Source organism: Lampetra planeri, chromosome 78 (genome assembly GCF_965212315.1).
Source record: "Lampetra planeri chromosome 78, kcLamPlan1.2.h2, whole genome shotgun sequence".
In the NCBI taxonomy this organism is placed as follows: domain Eukaryota; kingdom Metazoa; phylum Chordata; class Hyperoartia; order Petromyzontiformes; family Petromyzontidae; genus Lampetra; species Lampetra planeri.
Window position 1 is genome coordinate 2,339,801 of NC_136183.1, and position 17,251 is coordinate 2,357,051.

The window sequence follows — 17,251 nt, forward strand, 5'->3', positions numbered from 1 at the left end:
GGCTAAGTTGGTAACTTTGTTTATCTAACATGGTTCAAAACCCGTCTGTGCTTTTTGTCGTCAATGTTGTTTCCTTTGTTATGAATATAATTATATATTTCGTGGCCTGGTTTTGTCTTTATCAAAGGGTTTTTTTGGAAGGCTTTTTAACGAAATTGTCATCCTAACCCCCTTCACCTGCAATTCCCCCCTCCCTTGTTCCTCTTGTGTGAAATTAGAGGAGTTTTTATGACCTTTATTGCCCTCTTTCATGCCCTCTAGCCCTTTGAGGTGAGGTATGCGCGCATCTGTGGAAGTGTGGGGGCGTGTTCGTTCCACGTTGCCCCGTGTCTATTAAAAAAAAAAATTATATATGTTGGCAGAATAATTCTTAAAAAAAATAATAATATTAAATAAAATAAAAAGGGGGTGTATACACAACATAGGGCAGGCCCAGGACCGGTTCAAATAATCGTCACCGGTGGTGGCCGTGAGCGGGAATCGGACTCGGGTCGTCGGGTTCGTAGCGCAACGCGCTAACCACTACACTACAGTGCGCTACGCTTCCACATGTGTGGGTCACATGGCAGATGTGACGTCACAGCTCACTTGCCGTGCAAAAATACATGCATTATTGAGCTCCCCCCCCCCCAAAAAAGTGTATTTTTATAATTTTTGCATGGTGTACAGCCTGGAAAGTAAACACATGTCAAATTTAAAGTTTGTTGCATGTCGGGAAGTACGCTAAACATTTTGAACAGACACATAATCACAACTTTGCCTTTTATATATATGGAGATAGGATTGTTTCCTGAAAAAACTTTCTATTAAATTGCAGTTCATATAGGTAGACTAAGAATTGAACTTGTTTTTTACTTTACATTTTACTGTGCAAAACAGTATTGTAATTAATAAATACGTACAGTATATAGTTTATACAGTACGGTACTGTAAATTTCTCTGTTTTGATCAATTATCACCATTCTTTAAGCCTCCTGGGTAGGTTAGGCCATCTTCGACTTACGATATTTTTGACGTACAATGGGGTTGTCGTAACGCATCTCCATCGTAAGTATAGGACTACCTGTATATCGACTCTTTAGCAGAAAGTACTAACCTGACAGTGGCGTGGTGAGGCCTAGTCCCGTGCAGAGCCCCCGGCCATGCTAAGATTGCCTAGCCGGCCAAGGTGGCACCTTGGCAGGCTGGGGGCTGGGCCGCTATCCCCCCCATCCCCCCACCCGCGCTGCAACAAACGCTATATTAGTATCTACCGACCCTATAGTAGTAAATGCACACATTGGGGTGGGGGGGGGGAGAAGAGGACATGACACTTTGATGAATTCACCTCAGGGTTGTGTGTATTTTTTTGGCAATTTGAACGCGAATGAGAAATCCCCCCCCCCTCCACCGATGACGCGTGTGCATTGCTAGGGGCAACCCCCGGGTAGCTTTAGCGATTCAAGGAATTAATTAAATAATGAAAATAGCACTACATTGTTAATTTAACTACTTTAAAGTTGACAGATGGGAAAACGGAATAGCGCTGGCTCACCACGGGGCTTAGGGCGTGGTACCCGGTTACTTTTTAAAAACGTAACCCCATGGTTTGCAAGGCAAATCCTTCCCAAGTGTGCGTCAACAGACAGACGGACAAACTGGCAGACAGACAAAAAATTACGTTTATAGGTAAGATTGGGAGCTTCTCAAACTACGTAGTTATTTCTTGATTTAAAGCTTTCGTGACTGCAGGAATTCATACTCTTTGGTTCTTTCGGTCAAGTCACGTATATAAAAATTAGATCACGACGTTTCGATCGCAACACAAGTAATCGTCTTCAGGTGAGAGAGAAAGCTGCTGAGACAAGGTCTTATATAGGCCGAGGATGGGTGCATCAAGGTAGGTGGGTGGAGCTAGAGATGGTCCAACCACAGAGGCTGGGGCAGTGGCCTTTGTATTGTGAGAGATTAGCCTTTCCTGAGATGGGTGCATCAAGGGAGGTGGGTGAAGCTAGAGATGGTCCAACCACAGAGGATGGGGCAGTGGACACCCAGCCTGTCAATACAAACACATTCCTGCGGAGGGAGCTGGTAGGAACGTTGGGTTGCTTGGTCAATTGCCAGTGTCAACAGCGGCGTGGTGTATTCCGCAAATATGGCCGACTGTGAGGGCGGGCACAAGCCGGCGTGAGTAGGTTAAACATTGAGTTTTATAAGGGCACCACGGGGTGACCAGCCCCTCCACACCCAGCCACACCCCTCCCACCCCCCACCCAGCCCCACCCTCCCCACCCAGCCCCTCCCCACCCAGCCCCTCCCCTCTCCACCCAGCCCCACCCCTCCCATTTTTGGATGCACAACGGACGGACAGATGGAAACAATAATCCCCTGTGGGCTGGTGTAACCAGGAGGTTCCTACCAGTAAAACATCCAACCGAGTAATGAAACTCAGAGAGTCAGTTAACATCGGTAGAAAGGATGGAAACATCATCGCAAGTTAAGACTTTACCTGGTTAATCACGTCCTTCCAATGATTGCTCAATTTGTACCCATCTTCTTGGTTGAAGTTGTGTCTATGTTTATATATTTGGATGGCTTCATGAACAAATCTTTGATGATAGCCAGTGGGTTTGCAGAGTACCGTCGTCTTGGAAAAATCAATATCGTGTGAGCCCACAGCATTAAAACAATGATCAGCCACGGCTGAGAAATTGGTCCTGCCATGTTTCAGATCCGCCTTGTGTTCACAAACACGGCCCGAGACATGTCGTTTAGTTTCCCCAATGTAACTACTGCCGCAGACACAACTTAGTTTGTAGACACCGGGGTATTGCATGTCAGGGATCACATCCTTGACAGATGGGATCAGATCAAGAATTTCTAGCTCCACCCACCTACCTTGACGCACCCATCTCAGGACAGGCTAGTCTCTCACAATACAAAGGCCACTGCCCCAGCCATTGACATGCTAATCTCTCACAATACAAAGGCCACTGCCCCAGCCTCTGTGGTTGGACCATCTATAGCTCCACCACCCTACCTTGATGCACCCATCTCAGGCCTATATAAGACCTTGTCTAAGCAGCTTTCTCCCTCACCAGAAGACGATTGCTTGTGTTGCGATCGAAACGTTGTGATCTATTATTTTCTATCTACGTGACTTGACCGAAAGACCAAAAGAGTACATAGTTATTGAAGATGCTATCTAATGTAATGCATGGGGCCAGAGTGAATTTCTGTCACAAACCAAGTTGAACATGAAATGGCTCCGACTCCTGGTCACGCAACTTTAGACCATCCTGCCCAAAATCATACAAATCCTCAAATAATGTGAGCAGAGGCATAGATTTGAAAACAAATTACAACCCATAGCCCCAATCCTCTTTATGGTACAATAGGCCTTAATTAAATCAAGAATGCAGAGATATAGTTTCTGTTGAAGATCCGTACACCTCTGCTGTCGTCAATAGACATAAAATACAGCAGCCCCTTGCATATCGCGGAGGTTACGTTCTTGGAAATTGCCGCGCGGAAGCTAAAAGCGCAATATGCAATACTTAAGTCATACCTAAGTAATGACGTTAGGTAAACGACAACTAAAATTCACATCACAATTGAAATAAGTACTATCATCTAGATTTGAAGCTTTCATGACTGCAGGAATCAATACTCTTTGGGTTCTTTCAGTAAAGTCACGTAGGCAGAAAAATAGATCACGACATTTCAATCGCAACAAGCGACGGTCTTCAGGTGAGAGAATCAGACTGCTGTGGACGAGGCATTGTTGACCCGAGAGGGGGGGGGAGAGGGGGGGAGGGACGGGGGGGTTAACACATCGGGTAAGAGGGAGGGGCCAGCGATTGTGAGAGATGGACTGTAGGGCATATGCCCATGAGAGTGCAATCCAAAGGACATGTGAGCATGAGAGTGCAATCCACATGCACTCTCATGCTTGGAAATGTAATGCAACGCAGAGAGTCATCTAACACACAGTTAATGCATAGCCTGGTTTATTACGTTCTCCAGAGATTGCTAATTTAGAAGTTAAGTGTGAAATTTGACAGAGACACAGAGAGAGAGAAAACAAACTTACATCCTCCCCATAGAGATGGTTCAAACTTGATTTGAAGCTTTCGTGACTGCAGAAATTACTCTTTGGTTCTTTCGGTAAAGTCACGTAGAAAGAAAATTAATTGAATAATAGAATACGACGTTTCGATTGCAACACAAGCAATCGTCATCAGGTAGAACAACCAGGCTATGCGTTAACTGTGTTAGCCGACTCTCTGCGTTGCATTGCATTACATGTCCAAAAATTTGCTACGTTTGTTTTCTCAAACTGCCTATTTCTCTCTCTAGGTCCATTCACTCTTTCTCTCCCCCGGCTGCTTCGGGGTGGATTTCCACACAACTCTCTTTAAAATATACCAGACTTGCTGGGTCTTTCTCTCCCCCTGCAGCCGCAAGGTGGATTTCCACACAGCTCTCTCATTGACATGATAATTTCTCTACTCCAGCAGACCCACCTCTCTCTCTGTCCCCCCCCCCCTCTCTATTTCAGGCCACGACACAGAGGCATTGGGTCTCTGTGTGTCTATGTTGTGTGTCTCTCTCTGTGTGTCTGTGTTGTCTCTCTCTGCTTGTGTCTGTCTGTGTGTATCCGTGTCTGTGTTTTGTCTCTCTCTGAAATGTAGTTCTACCTGATGACGATTGCTTGTGTTGAAATCGTAACATCGTATTCTATTTAACACGTAGGCTTTCGCGACCAATATTATTCATAATCAACATTTTGGGGTTAGATCGCGTTATTTATAAATGTGTCGTAACCCTCCACCACCCGACACGGCCAATCAGCAAAAAGTGTCATGTTGACAAAAGACAAATAGTTCAATGCTTTAGCCCACCGGTATGTTGAAGCGTGAAACCACAACATTTACAATTTTTGAGTACGACGTTTCGCTGGTAATTGCATCCACCATTCTGGCGAATTGCCCGATGATGCCTTTTGGCGTCCTCTGGTCTAACATTGTTTAAGACTATGCTCGAAAGAAAGCTGTCTCTGGTGTGGACCAGTTTCACAGACAATGCATAATACTGTCAGAGCATGTTTTTAATGCAGACATGATTCCTTGCAAAATGTTTCAGTTTGGTGTTTTAACATCTTAACACCTGTTTTGTTGCCAAAAAAGGGGGAAATCTCTTCTTATATTTTGATACTGGCAAAGGAGGTCCCATGAAGCAGATGAAGACAAATTAAACTTAAGCAGAGAACTAAAGCAAATGCAATCAGGCGAGTGCAGGAGGCAAGGCACCACGTTGTAATGTTCCAACCTGAACATCGATTTCATACTCGCTTCTACTCAATTGATATCCCTACGAGAGAGGAGCGAGGCTCTACCTGGGTAAACAACAACAACAACCACCACGATGTGAACTTCTCACCTCGGATCTCAGTAAGAGCGCGCGCGGTGCAGCAGCTTTCTGGTGTCTCGTGACGTCACGCGGCAGCACGAGGTGACATGACGTCACTTGCGGGGTTGACACACAATCCCCTCCCCCAACGATCGGCAGTAAAACTGAATAAATTATGTTAATGAGACGGACTCACGTCAAGTGATGAGGCGTGGATGTTAAGCCCGTCGCAATGAACTCGCGACGGTATTTATGAATAAATTATGTTAATGAACCACCAGTGACTGGGCGTAGCTGTGCCCAAATAAGGATCTTTACTGGAATGGAAATCGGCAGTGACCAACCAGACGTGACGTCACGCTCAAAAGCGCGGTGGAGGGGGGGTTTGGGGGTGGGGGTGAATATCTTGGTGACGTGACGTCACTAGCGAGGTACACCTCCCCCAGGCGTCTCACACCGATGAGGTATTGCGAAGTTGTGACGTCAGAGATTGCTCCCTCTCTCTTGAAGAGACCCCTTGGGTGCGTGAGCCCAACAGCAACGTGGACACTATTGTGTGTGTCTACACGTAGTATTCTATGGGTCTCTTGGCAAAGCCAAGCAGATAGAAAAATAATAAAAATATCACGACGTTTCGAAGGCAACACAAGCGATCGTTTTCAGGTGTAAAAAATACAGCGAGAGAGCTTCTGTACCGTAAATGTAAGATCGGAGGGCGCCCTGAGGCTGTGGCTTTACCAAAAGACCCATAAAATGTATTCCTGCAGTCACGACAGCTTTAAGTCAAGATTTATATAAACTTAAAACTCTAAACCCGCTCTCTGACGTCACCACTGCATTACCTCATCGGCGGGAGGGGGAGATGTGTCCTGCTAGTGACGTCATGTCACCGGCTGCTGTCGCGTGACGTCACGATACACCAGAAAGCTGCCGCTCCGCGACGCGCGCTCACTGAGATCCGAGGTGAGAAGTTCACATCGTGGTGGTTGTTGTTGTTTACCCAGGTAGAGCCTCGCTCCTTCTCTCTCTCGTCGGGATATCAATTGAGTAGCAGCTAGTATGGAATCCATGTCCAGGTTGGAACATTACAACGCGGGGCCTTGCCATGCGGGGCCTTGCCTCCTGCCCTCGCCTGATTGCATTTGCTTTAATTCTCTGTTTAAGTTCAATTTGTCTTCACTTGGCTCACTACTTTGAAACTTTTTTCTTTTAAATATTAATACAGTTTTTGCTAACTTCACCAGGCATAGCCCACTTGGGCTATCCCGCTCTTTTTCAGAAGGAACCAGCCCACAATACAGTAGCCATAATCACCTTGCCAGAAAATCAGTCAACATTCAAGAGCATCGTAGGATCGGTGTTTCATTTATGTGTAGGGTATTGTTCCTCAGTTGCAAGGCGATTTAAGCGGTACCCATGTTGACCATGTGAAGTTTAGTCGCCATGAATGACAACTTTGTTCAGTGGTACCTCGGTATCCGTCGTTAATTCGTTCCAGAAGTTAGGACTTATACCGAAAATGACGTATTCCAAACGATTTTTTCCCATAAGAAATAAAGGGAAAGGAAATAATCCGTTCCAGAGTATAAGAAATGATATTTTATATGGCATATTATACATTAATGGGATTTATAAAATAATTTAGACACTACTTATTACTAAAATACATACATAAATTAAAATAAATGCATAAAGAAATTAAAATAAATGCATAAATAAATTGAAATAAAAATCAAATTTCACGACACTTTACCTTGCTGAGAGGAGTTGATAGCCTACGAGGATGGTGGTGAGGAAGGGGAGGAGGAGGAGATGTTATTTTTTGGAATTAGAGTCCCCTTCCATTAAAACTTCAGGAAGCTGAAATTCTGGGGTTTTTTCTCTTTTCTGTCTTTTTTCTTGACTTGGACCTGGTTGAGGCTCACCAGGTTTGAGTTTTACTAAAAAACTTGTTTTTGCCTTCTTCTAAGAATGTTCCTGAAATGTGACATTGTCTGGTCATTCCACACAATGCTGTTACGGCTCGTTGACTGAGGAGCGGTGCTTTGTTTCAGTCGTGAACGGGGATACGCGGGTACGCGGTGACTCATCCCGACCCATACAAGTTCTAGCAAGCGCATCGTATCCCAAGCAAGACGTCGTATCCCAAGACATGCTTTTCTCGTCAAAACACGACGTATACCAAATTCGACGTATTCCAAAGCGGTCGCATACCGAGGTATGACTGTCCTCTGAAGTAATCTTCTCCATGGCACACTTGAAACTGTTAACATAAGAGTGTGAACATCAGAGTGTTCCTTATGAAGCATGTTTTGCCACAGCAATAGGACTTGCATCTTAGTGTTGATGTATTTTTGCAATGCTGATGAGCCTGTCTAGAACTGTCAGACATGCAGGTAGATCTGTGGTAATGTAGGTTGGTCATTAGGTAGTGGCAGCAGACTGCCAATGCTATTATGTACCTGGCCCAGCACTTTAAATGTGGGAAGTAGCCAGATGTCGGGATGAGTTGGTTGGTGCCAAAACATATAATTTGGAAGCACGAGTTTTATCTTCTGTTGTTTCGGAATTGGCTTGCATAGGTTGTGTTGGCAGGTATCAATACATGAATAGGCTCGGAATGGTCATTAATTGTAGGCAGCTGAACCATGGTACAGTTGCAGCATAGCCCTGGAGAGTCTCCTTTCCATGTCATTGCATGGCAATAGCTGCAAGAAGTAGACATGGAACCAATAGCAACTAATGAATCAGAAGTGTAAATGAAGTGAGGAATGTGGAAAAGAAAGACTTTTCCTTTTGGCTGCAGGGAAGGCACCTGGTTGTAGCCATTGTCGTGCTGTGTTTGCAAGCTGCCTTGCTTGTTGGTGGACTGGAGTTTGATTAGCTGTGGCAGCAGCCATTTGTGCTGTTGGTTTTCTATGTAGCTCATTTGCTGTTGAGGAGTTGCATTCGCTGTACGTGCAGGCATAGCAGCACTGACAGCATGCCGTGCTACTTCTTGCTGTACTGGAGTTTCATAAGCTGAAGGTGCAGCCATCGCAGCACTGGCATCATGCCGTTCTGCTTTCTTTCCAGGAATTTGTTTAGCTGTAGGTGCAGCCATCGCAGCACTGGCAGCATGCCGTCTTGCGTCTTAGTGTTCAGGAGTGTCATTATCAATAGGTACAGCCATCGCAGCCCTGGCAACATGCTCTTCTTAGTGTTCAGTAGATTTATTAGCTGTAGGTGAAGCACAGGCAGCATGCTGTCTAACATTGTGTTCAGGAGTTTCATTAGCTTTAGGTGCAGCCATTGCAGCACTTATACAAATGGCACGTTTTCCGCGAGGAACATTATAGGTGGAGGGGATAATATTAATAAAAAAGAGTAAATAGTGAGTGTGAGTGAATGCTATATAGAGATTGTTATGTAAATGATAGTTGAATGTGTAATTGTTGTAATAATGTGAATAAATTGCCACATTTGAACGAAGTAATTGTTTGTAGTGCTTGAAGTGGGTATTAATAGTGTGTGTACATATATAATTATTTTAACGCGAGTGTGTGGATTTGCATGCTTTTTATTCCTTACCAGGCGATGTAGGCTTGATGTATTTAGTCGTAGCTATTGTATAGCATCTATGTTGTGTAGAAGGAGGTAGGTAGTGTTGGTACATAGCTCTAAATATTTTAGAATAGTAAAAAAAAATACTAGCGGGAAGTACCCGGCGTTGCCCGGGTCTTAAAAATATTTCAAAACTATTCTTAAAAATCTAATAGCAGTGCGAAGTAACTGTGGTGGTACCTGCTATGATTACAGCAGTGCATACTATGGTGGTACCTGCTTTCACTGCAGCAGTGCATACTCTGGTGGTACCTGCTATGATTACAGCAGTGCATACTGACTGTGGTGGTACCTGCTATGATTACAGCAGTGCATACCGACTGGTGGTATCTGCTATCACTACAGTAGTATATGAAGACTCTATATCAGTATTTATCGACTGTATAGCACAAAGTACTCACCTCCATCCCTTCTCTCGCGTTGCGAGGGGTTTCTTTGTCAAAATTACTTTGATCGATAACCATATTTTTTGTGTAGTCTTTTCCTGGACTACGTCCACATACCCAAGAATGAGGTGTACTGCTACCTTCATATTTGTTCTGTGAATTAACGTCTGTGAGTTTTGCTGGTGTCGCGAGCACCGATTCCTTCTCCCTTACGAGGGTGTGAGGACATTTTACCTCATCTATTAGAGATGGTTTCTCGCCCGTTTCCTTTCCGAATTTTTCCTCATTCCACAATCTCTGTCTGTCTGCGAGAAGGTATGAGTCCTGTCTTGCTATTTCTGTGATTTTTACATCGTTTTCACTTTTGTCACATTTTATCCAGTAGTTATATAGTTCCTCCCGATGTGTCTCAATGTCATCGATACAGCTCCCTACCCATGTGTCTCTCTGCCTTGTCTGTTCTGTAGCAGACCGGCCTGTACGTTTTAATACGAGTTCCCAGTATTCCGCAATTCATTCAAAAATTCCTCCTAATCCTAGCATCTCATGTGTGGCATAAGCTACTCTGGAATTCCACTTCAGAGCGCATATAAAAACAATTTGTATCACAGAATGTAGTCAGTTTGACTCGAGCTACTCTTGTATTTCGCCTCCGAGTGCGTATATAACTTTCTTGTCACAGAATGCAGTCACACCATTGGAACCTCATTTGTCAGTAAAAAATATGATAATTGTTTTTTTCCCTTTTATCTGGCAACAAAACTGACACCTTTTTACAAGGAGTCATGTTTGCATAGACCACACTACCTGCAGTCATAATGCAAAAAAAAACATAACTCTGAAAATGTATGCACTGTTCTTGAAGTTGATTGGTCCACACACCATGTGAGACTAGGCTCTAAGGAAAGCTGTCTCGGGTGTGGACCAATCAACTTCAAGGACAGTGCATACATTTTCAGAGTTATGTTTTTTGTTTGCATTATGACTGCAGGTATTGTGGTCTATGCAAGCATGACTCCTTGTAAAAAAAGGTGTCAGTTTTGTTGCCAGATAAAAGGGTAAAAAACCAATGATCAGAATGCAGTCAGTTCGACTCGAGAAATTATCTTAATCCAACTGTCTTTGTTCTAACCCTGCTACTCTGGAATTTCGCCTCAGAGTGCGTTTTTTTGTTGTTTTACACCCGTTTTTAATCACAAGGCAATGTTAGATCACAATACTCTGGTTAACACAACATTGATTTGTTCCTTCATTAATGCATAAACTGTCTGCGAGAGATCCCGGGCGAGGTCCCCATTATGTTGTATATGTCGGGTTTTAAAAAATTTATAAAAATAACATGCTAATTTATGTAATTATGTGCATAAATTATTGCCATATTTGATGTATGATGATTGTATTAATGTATGCACATGTATGCGATTATCCTAATGTTGGCAGTTATGATGATTAGCCTTAGCTTCGTTGCCCAGGGTCGTATCATCAATCGGGATAATGCAATTATTCTTGCTTAAACATTTTCTGATTATATCTTAGTGTGTTTATGTCAGGTCTCCAAATTCAAATCTCAACGCTGGATACAGTTCTTATAAATAAGATTATTATGCATGAACTCAGGAAGGAAGCAATCAGACACTTCTTTGTTAAGCAATTTTAATTCTAAACAAAAACATGACACTCTAATATGCAAACTCTCATGCTTGGAATTATCCACGGTACCATCGGGGAAATGTATTTCATTGAGCAGTACATTTAACCATCAATGATTGCGTTGTTTCACTTTGGCCACCGAACATATAATTAATTCCACCGCGTGACACGAGCGTAGAAGATGATAGGGAGAGTCCTTAAAACAGGCATGCAACGATATTCATACGAAAGGTAATAAGCAAATTATTATATCCCGAAGGCAAAAGTATACGTCAATAGATTCATCGGCAAGATTATATCATTAACGAAATATCTTGGAGCAATGGTGTGCGACGGTGTGCGGGAGATTCTTATCTTTGGCTAAGTTTTAATTAATTCGTGGACAAGATTCTATGATAAAAAAAACAGGTTTAACACGATATTCTCTCTGAGCGTGTAGATTCGTAATGAAGGTTTCAAAAGTTTAGTTTGCATCGATTAATCTATTGGTAATTTATGCGATTAAAAATAAAATAAAATAAACGACTAATGTCACTTATAAACGACGTGTTTTTATCACTCGATGAGCCGCGATGCCTTCACGGCCAGCTCATGGTTCATACACTTTTATAATTAGTCTTATTATGATTGGTTAGGGTTGGTACCATTGTGTGGGTGTATTGGATTGTCTCCTTGGTACATTTTTGTGTGAGTCCGGGGATGTATATATATGCGTGTGTGATTTTGATTCCCTGGGTCAATTATTTGTATTAAGCAGACGCCGGGCGCGTCGTGGGTTTGTGAGTGTGGGGGAGGGCATACGAACGGCGACTTGCTCTCTCTCTCGCTCGGGCGTGTCTGACGTTAGCTGACGGTTCTCTCCGCCGCTGGATGAGCTGTGGGCACGATGCTGTCCTTGAAGAGGCTCGGTCGCTCGTCCGCTGGCAAGCTGTCACCTGTGCTCAGTGGCACTAGGCGGCGCGGCTGTGCGTGCTCTCCGGCTCCGGGTGCTCTGGCGATAAACGATGCTCTCGTTCGTTGATGGCAGGCACCAATGTCTGATGGAGCTGGTTCTCTGTGAAGCGGGCTTGGTCGATGTTTGGCGCTTTCTGCTATTTCACAAGAGTGATAGCTGGAATTCTCGTCAGCTTCACTCGCACTGCAGCGTCTCGGTGGAGCGATACTTCTTCTGTTGGTGCTGAACTCGCACTGAATAGCATGTCGCTACTCAGCGAGCCTCGCCATTCTTGATGAGTTGCGGAGTCTTCTTCTGCTGGCGAGCTTCTTCTGGATTCTTCTTCTGTGTCGGTGGTGTGTGTGGTCGAGCCCACGGCGCTGTTGCGGGCACTCACTCTCAAAATTTGTGAATTGTATTCGCACACCTCTTAAACAACTGTGAAAGCTTAGTACAATACCACTTGTCGCAATCCTTGACTTTGCGAGCGACTCAACACATCAGGGTAAATGTAGAATAAAATTTGCATCGATACTCTCTCAGTTCATGCCGAACTCAGCTCTTAACCACACATCGTCACTTCTCTCGGCGAGACATGACACCCATGGTTGGGGTCGGTGCCTGCTTCCTCGCAACGGCACCGCAAGACTGAGCAAGACTGACTATTTGTGAATCGTGTTCGTACTTAGAATTGTATAATCCCTCCCCTCTTTCTCTGCTCACAAAGGGCCCAACTTTACTTTGATGTCGCTTGCTGTGGGGAGGGGGAGTGGTATGTGTGTCCATGTGTGTGTGTGTTAAGTCACGTAGAAGGAAAGTAATAAAATAATAAAAATAAAACATAATAAAACAATTCTCACGACGTTTCGGCCACAACGCAAGTATCTGTCCTCAGGTGAAAACCAGGTCTGTTGAGGCGACAGCGTCTGAATGAAACAGCACACGTGCTTGGAGCATCTATATAAGCTGGGTTGGAAGGGGGCAAGAAAGGGGGAGCCTTGACAAAAGAATATGCATATCAAGAGGAATTTAGCATATTTATGGGAAATGCAGGTATGTGATTAGTACTACTTATGCCCGTGCATTATGCAGGATTAGCAGCATCAAAGGGAGGGGATATGGGACATGCAGGTATGTGATATGGGAAATGCAGGTATGTGAATAGTACTTCTTATGCCCGTGCATTATACAGGATTAGCAGCATCAAAGGGAGTGGATAGGGGTAGCATTAATGAAGGGAAGGAGTGTTAATAGTATGTAGCTGCAGTAACTAAAACCACCACGTAAACAACTAAAGTATAAACTAAATATTATCATCAGTATACTAAATATACTCTACAATAAGCTGAGTTACTAACAATAAGTAATACATTACAATTCTACGTCGTAAAGAAATATATAATATGCTTCCATCTAAACTTTATTCTCTTACATCACACGAGTCTACACCGTACTATATACTGCCATAGACAAATCCAACATTAAATTATATACTGTATTGCTATAAACCACCCTATAACCTTATACATTGTAATATTACACTGTATTATTCTACCCACCCAAATGTATATCACACTGCTGTATATTCACTATACAATTACGATACTATATATTACTTTGTACATTGTGTTAAGCATATAAATGTTATACTATTTGTTATTATACACTGTACCATTGACCGTCGTGTGAAAGATACTAAGAGGAAGCAACGAAATATGTACAGTGTATAACAAATAGTATAACATTTATATGCTTAATACAATGTACAAAGTAATATATAGTATCGTAATTGTATAGTGAATATACAGCAGTGTGATATACATTAGGGTGGGTATAATAATACATAGTGTAATATTACAATGTATAAGGTGGTTTATAGCAATACAGTATATAATTTAATGTTGGGTTTGTCTATGGCAGTATATAGTACGGTGTAGACTCATGTGATGTAAGAGAATACAGTTTAGATGGAAGCATATTATATATATTTTTTTTACGACGTAGAATTGTAATGTATTACTTACTGTTAGTAACTCAGCTTATTGTAGAGTATATTTAGTATACTGATGATAATATGTAGTTTATACTTTAGTTGTTTACGTGGTGGTTTTAGTTACTGCAGCTACATACTATTAACACTCCTTCCCTTCATTAATGCTACCCCTAACCCCTCCCTTTGATGCTGCTAATCCTGCATAATGCACGGGCATAAGTAGTACTATTCACATACCGGCATTTCCCATATCACATACCTGCATTTCCCATATCCCCTCCCTTTGATGCTGCTAATCCTACATAATGCACGGGCATAAGTAGTACTAATCACATACCTGCATTTCCCATAAATATGCTAAATTCCTCTTGATATGCATATTATTTTGTCAAGGCTCCCCCTTTCTTCTCCCCTTCCAACCCAGCTTATATACATGCTTCAAGCACGTGTGCTGTTTCATTCAGACGCTGTCGCCTCGACAGACCTGGTTTTCACCTGAGGACGGATACTTGCGTTGTGTCCGAAACGTCGTGAGAATTGTTTTATGTTTTATTTTTATTATTTTATTACTTCCCTTCTACGTGACTTTACCGAAAGAACCAAGAAGATGAATCCCTGCAGTCACGAAAGCTTTAAATCAAAATTTAAATGTGTGTGTGTTGTTCCTATGAATTTACAATAAATATGTAACTAATAAGCTTGTGCCGGAGGCCCCGGGGGGACAGGCGTCTATGACATCTCCTGGCCAAACCCTAATTGGTGGAGTCAGGAGATTGATTCTTCACCCTCAGGGCTCCTCCAGAAACATCGAAAAGCCACTACGGATGGCCACGTGAAATGTTCGAACGCTCACTGCGGAGGAGAGGCTGCCACTCGTTTGTCGGGAGCTGGAACGGGTACCGCCTGGATCTCTGTGGTATTCAGGAGATCCGGTGGACTGGGTCTGGCTCCTGCCACCATGAGGGGTGGACAGTCCTCTACTCGGGGCAGGAGACTGCCAAACAACAGGGAGTGGCTCTTCTTTGAACAAAATAATGAAGGGGGCATGTGAGCATGGCGGTGAGGTGTGGGAAGCTGTAAGCCCCAGGCTACTTTGGGCTCGCCTTCCCATCAACCGAAGGCGAGGAATGGTGGTCCTGGTTACTTATGCCACCACCGAAGACGAACATCCATGGAGGGATGCAGGCAAAGCCGATGAGTCGGTTTCCTTCTATGACCTCCTGTCACAGGTGCTGGCTAAAGTGGCCACTCGGGACAGAGTCATCTTGTTGGGTGACTTCAATGCCCGAGTTGGTCATGATGCTGGCACCTGGTCTGGAGTGATTGGAAGACATGGGCCAGATCAGCTCAATAACAACGGTAGGAGGCTGCGAGATTTTTGTGCAGCCCATGGGCTTGTAATTACCAACACGCTCTTCCGGCATCGGCGCTTCCACACAACATCATGGATGCATGCCGGGTCAAAGCAAGAACATCTACTGGACTACATAGTGATGGACCAGCGGATGCGAGCCCATGTCCTTGACACCAGGACCTACCGTGGAGCTGATCTGCCCTCTGACCATCGACTAGTCATCTGTAAGATGCGCCTGCCATTCTTCCACTCTGGTGGTGGGTGTATACCCAGGACCCCATTCCAACCTAAAGTGGCCTGGTCTCAGCTGATGAAAGTTGCAAGCGAGAATTTCATCATCGCTTGCAGCTGGGGTTGGCAAGGCAGCTGCTCGAAAAGGGGTGGGGGGGGGTTCGTTTGTTTGTGCTCCCAGTGAGTGGTTATATGAAGACGAAAGAATTATTCTTAATATTGATAATGGGAAAAGGCCCATATATCCAACACATAGTCCCGTGCAGAGCCTCCGGCCTCATCTAGATTGTCCAACTGGCCGAGGTGACACTTTCACAGGCTGGGGCTGGGCTGCTAACCCTGACCCCCCCGAGACACGATCTCCCAGGCCGCTCTGCAGTAATATCTATGGCCTATAGTGGTAGCAACTAGCGACTGTATAGTGGTAATAACTGCACGCATCGGGGTGCGGGGGACATCACACAGTGAAGAATTTACCTGAGCGTTTAGTGTATTTTTATAGCATTTTTAACGCGAAAGAAAATGTCCCCCTCACTCCCACCAAAGGCGCGTGAGTTGATATGGTCGTGCGTGCGTGATAAACAAAAGGTCTACTGCCTATAGTGCTAGCATCTAGCGACTATATATTAGTAACTGCACACATCGGGGTGGGGGGGACATGACACAGTGAAGAATTTACGTCAGCGTTTAGTGTATTTTTATAGCATGTTTAACGCGAACGAAAATGTCCCCCTCACTCCCACCGAAGGCATGCGACTTGGCATGGGCCGTTCCCCCCACCAAAGACGCATGAGTTTGTATGGTCGTGCATGCATCATAAATAAATAAAGTGGAAGCGCACAAAAATCGCACGAAATCGCTAATTAAACTTAATTTTAAGTTGATGGATGTGAAAAAGGAATAGCGCTTGCTGACTGTGGGCTTACGGCGTGGTACCTAGCTTTTTTTTACTTAAACCCCACCATTGGAGAGCCAAGCGTGCGACCACACACAAACCCACACACAAACCAGAAACCCCGCCACAATTTTTTACTTTTTTATATATATAGATATATTGCAGTGTGTTAGAGGTGAGCCGTGCACGTGCAGAGAGGATAGTAAGGAGCCGGAAGTGGATGAATTTGGCAGTAAAAACGCAGGGCTGATAATAGGGAAATATGAGAACAAATATAGCAGTGCGGTGGAGACACTTGTGTTATGGTGAGTGTAATTGTAGTATATGAAATGTCATAATGTGTTTGCATGTGTGGCAAACCGGAAGTAGCGAATGCCCCGGGCTTTAACACATGGCAAGAGAAAGAAAGAGAGGTGGGGAGGTGAGGAGCGGGGGGTTGCAGGTGGTACAGGTGTTGAAGGTGAGCAGGTAAGCTAAAAATTGTGCAAAAAACGAAAAACACACACTCACTCATGAGTACGCATGGAAAGTTTGGGGGGTGTTGGCGCAATTTGGTTCACTAAAAAATCTACACAAGCGCAAAGTCTGCTTTATCTTTATAGATTAATACTTTTTTTGTCTTGGAATATTTTTAGTATACGGTTTCTGTTGATTTCAATTGTTTAGTTTATTTGGAATACAGTACAGTACTTTAATTGTGATGTTGTAAATTTTAGTGAACATTTACCTACCGCTTAAGTATTGAATATCGCAATTTGAGCTTTTGCATGGTAATTTCCAAGAACGTGTAGTGTACTAATTCACAGACAATAGT

The 17,251-nt window shown here is 43.8% G+C and overlaps 1 pseudogene across 1 annotated transcript in view; it reads left to right on the top strand.

The window, feature by feature from the left end:
• Positions 1-5,924: 5,924 nt before the first annotated feature.
• Positions 5,925-17,251, top strand: part of LOC144738223 (uncharacterized) — a 39,422-nt pseudogene continuing 28,095 nt past the window's right edge. The window contains exon 1 of the transcript XR_013589184.1: positions 5,925-6,354. The product of XR_013589184.1 is annotated as an uncharacterized LOC144738223 (transcript). The remainder of the gene's footprint in view (positions 6,355-17,251) is intronic.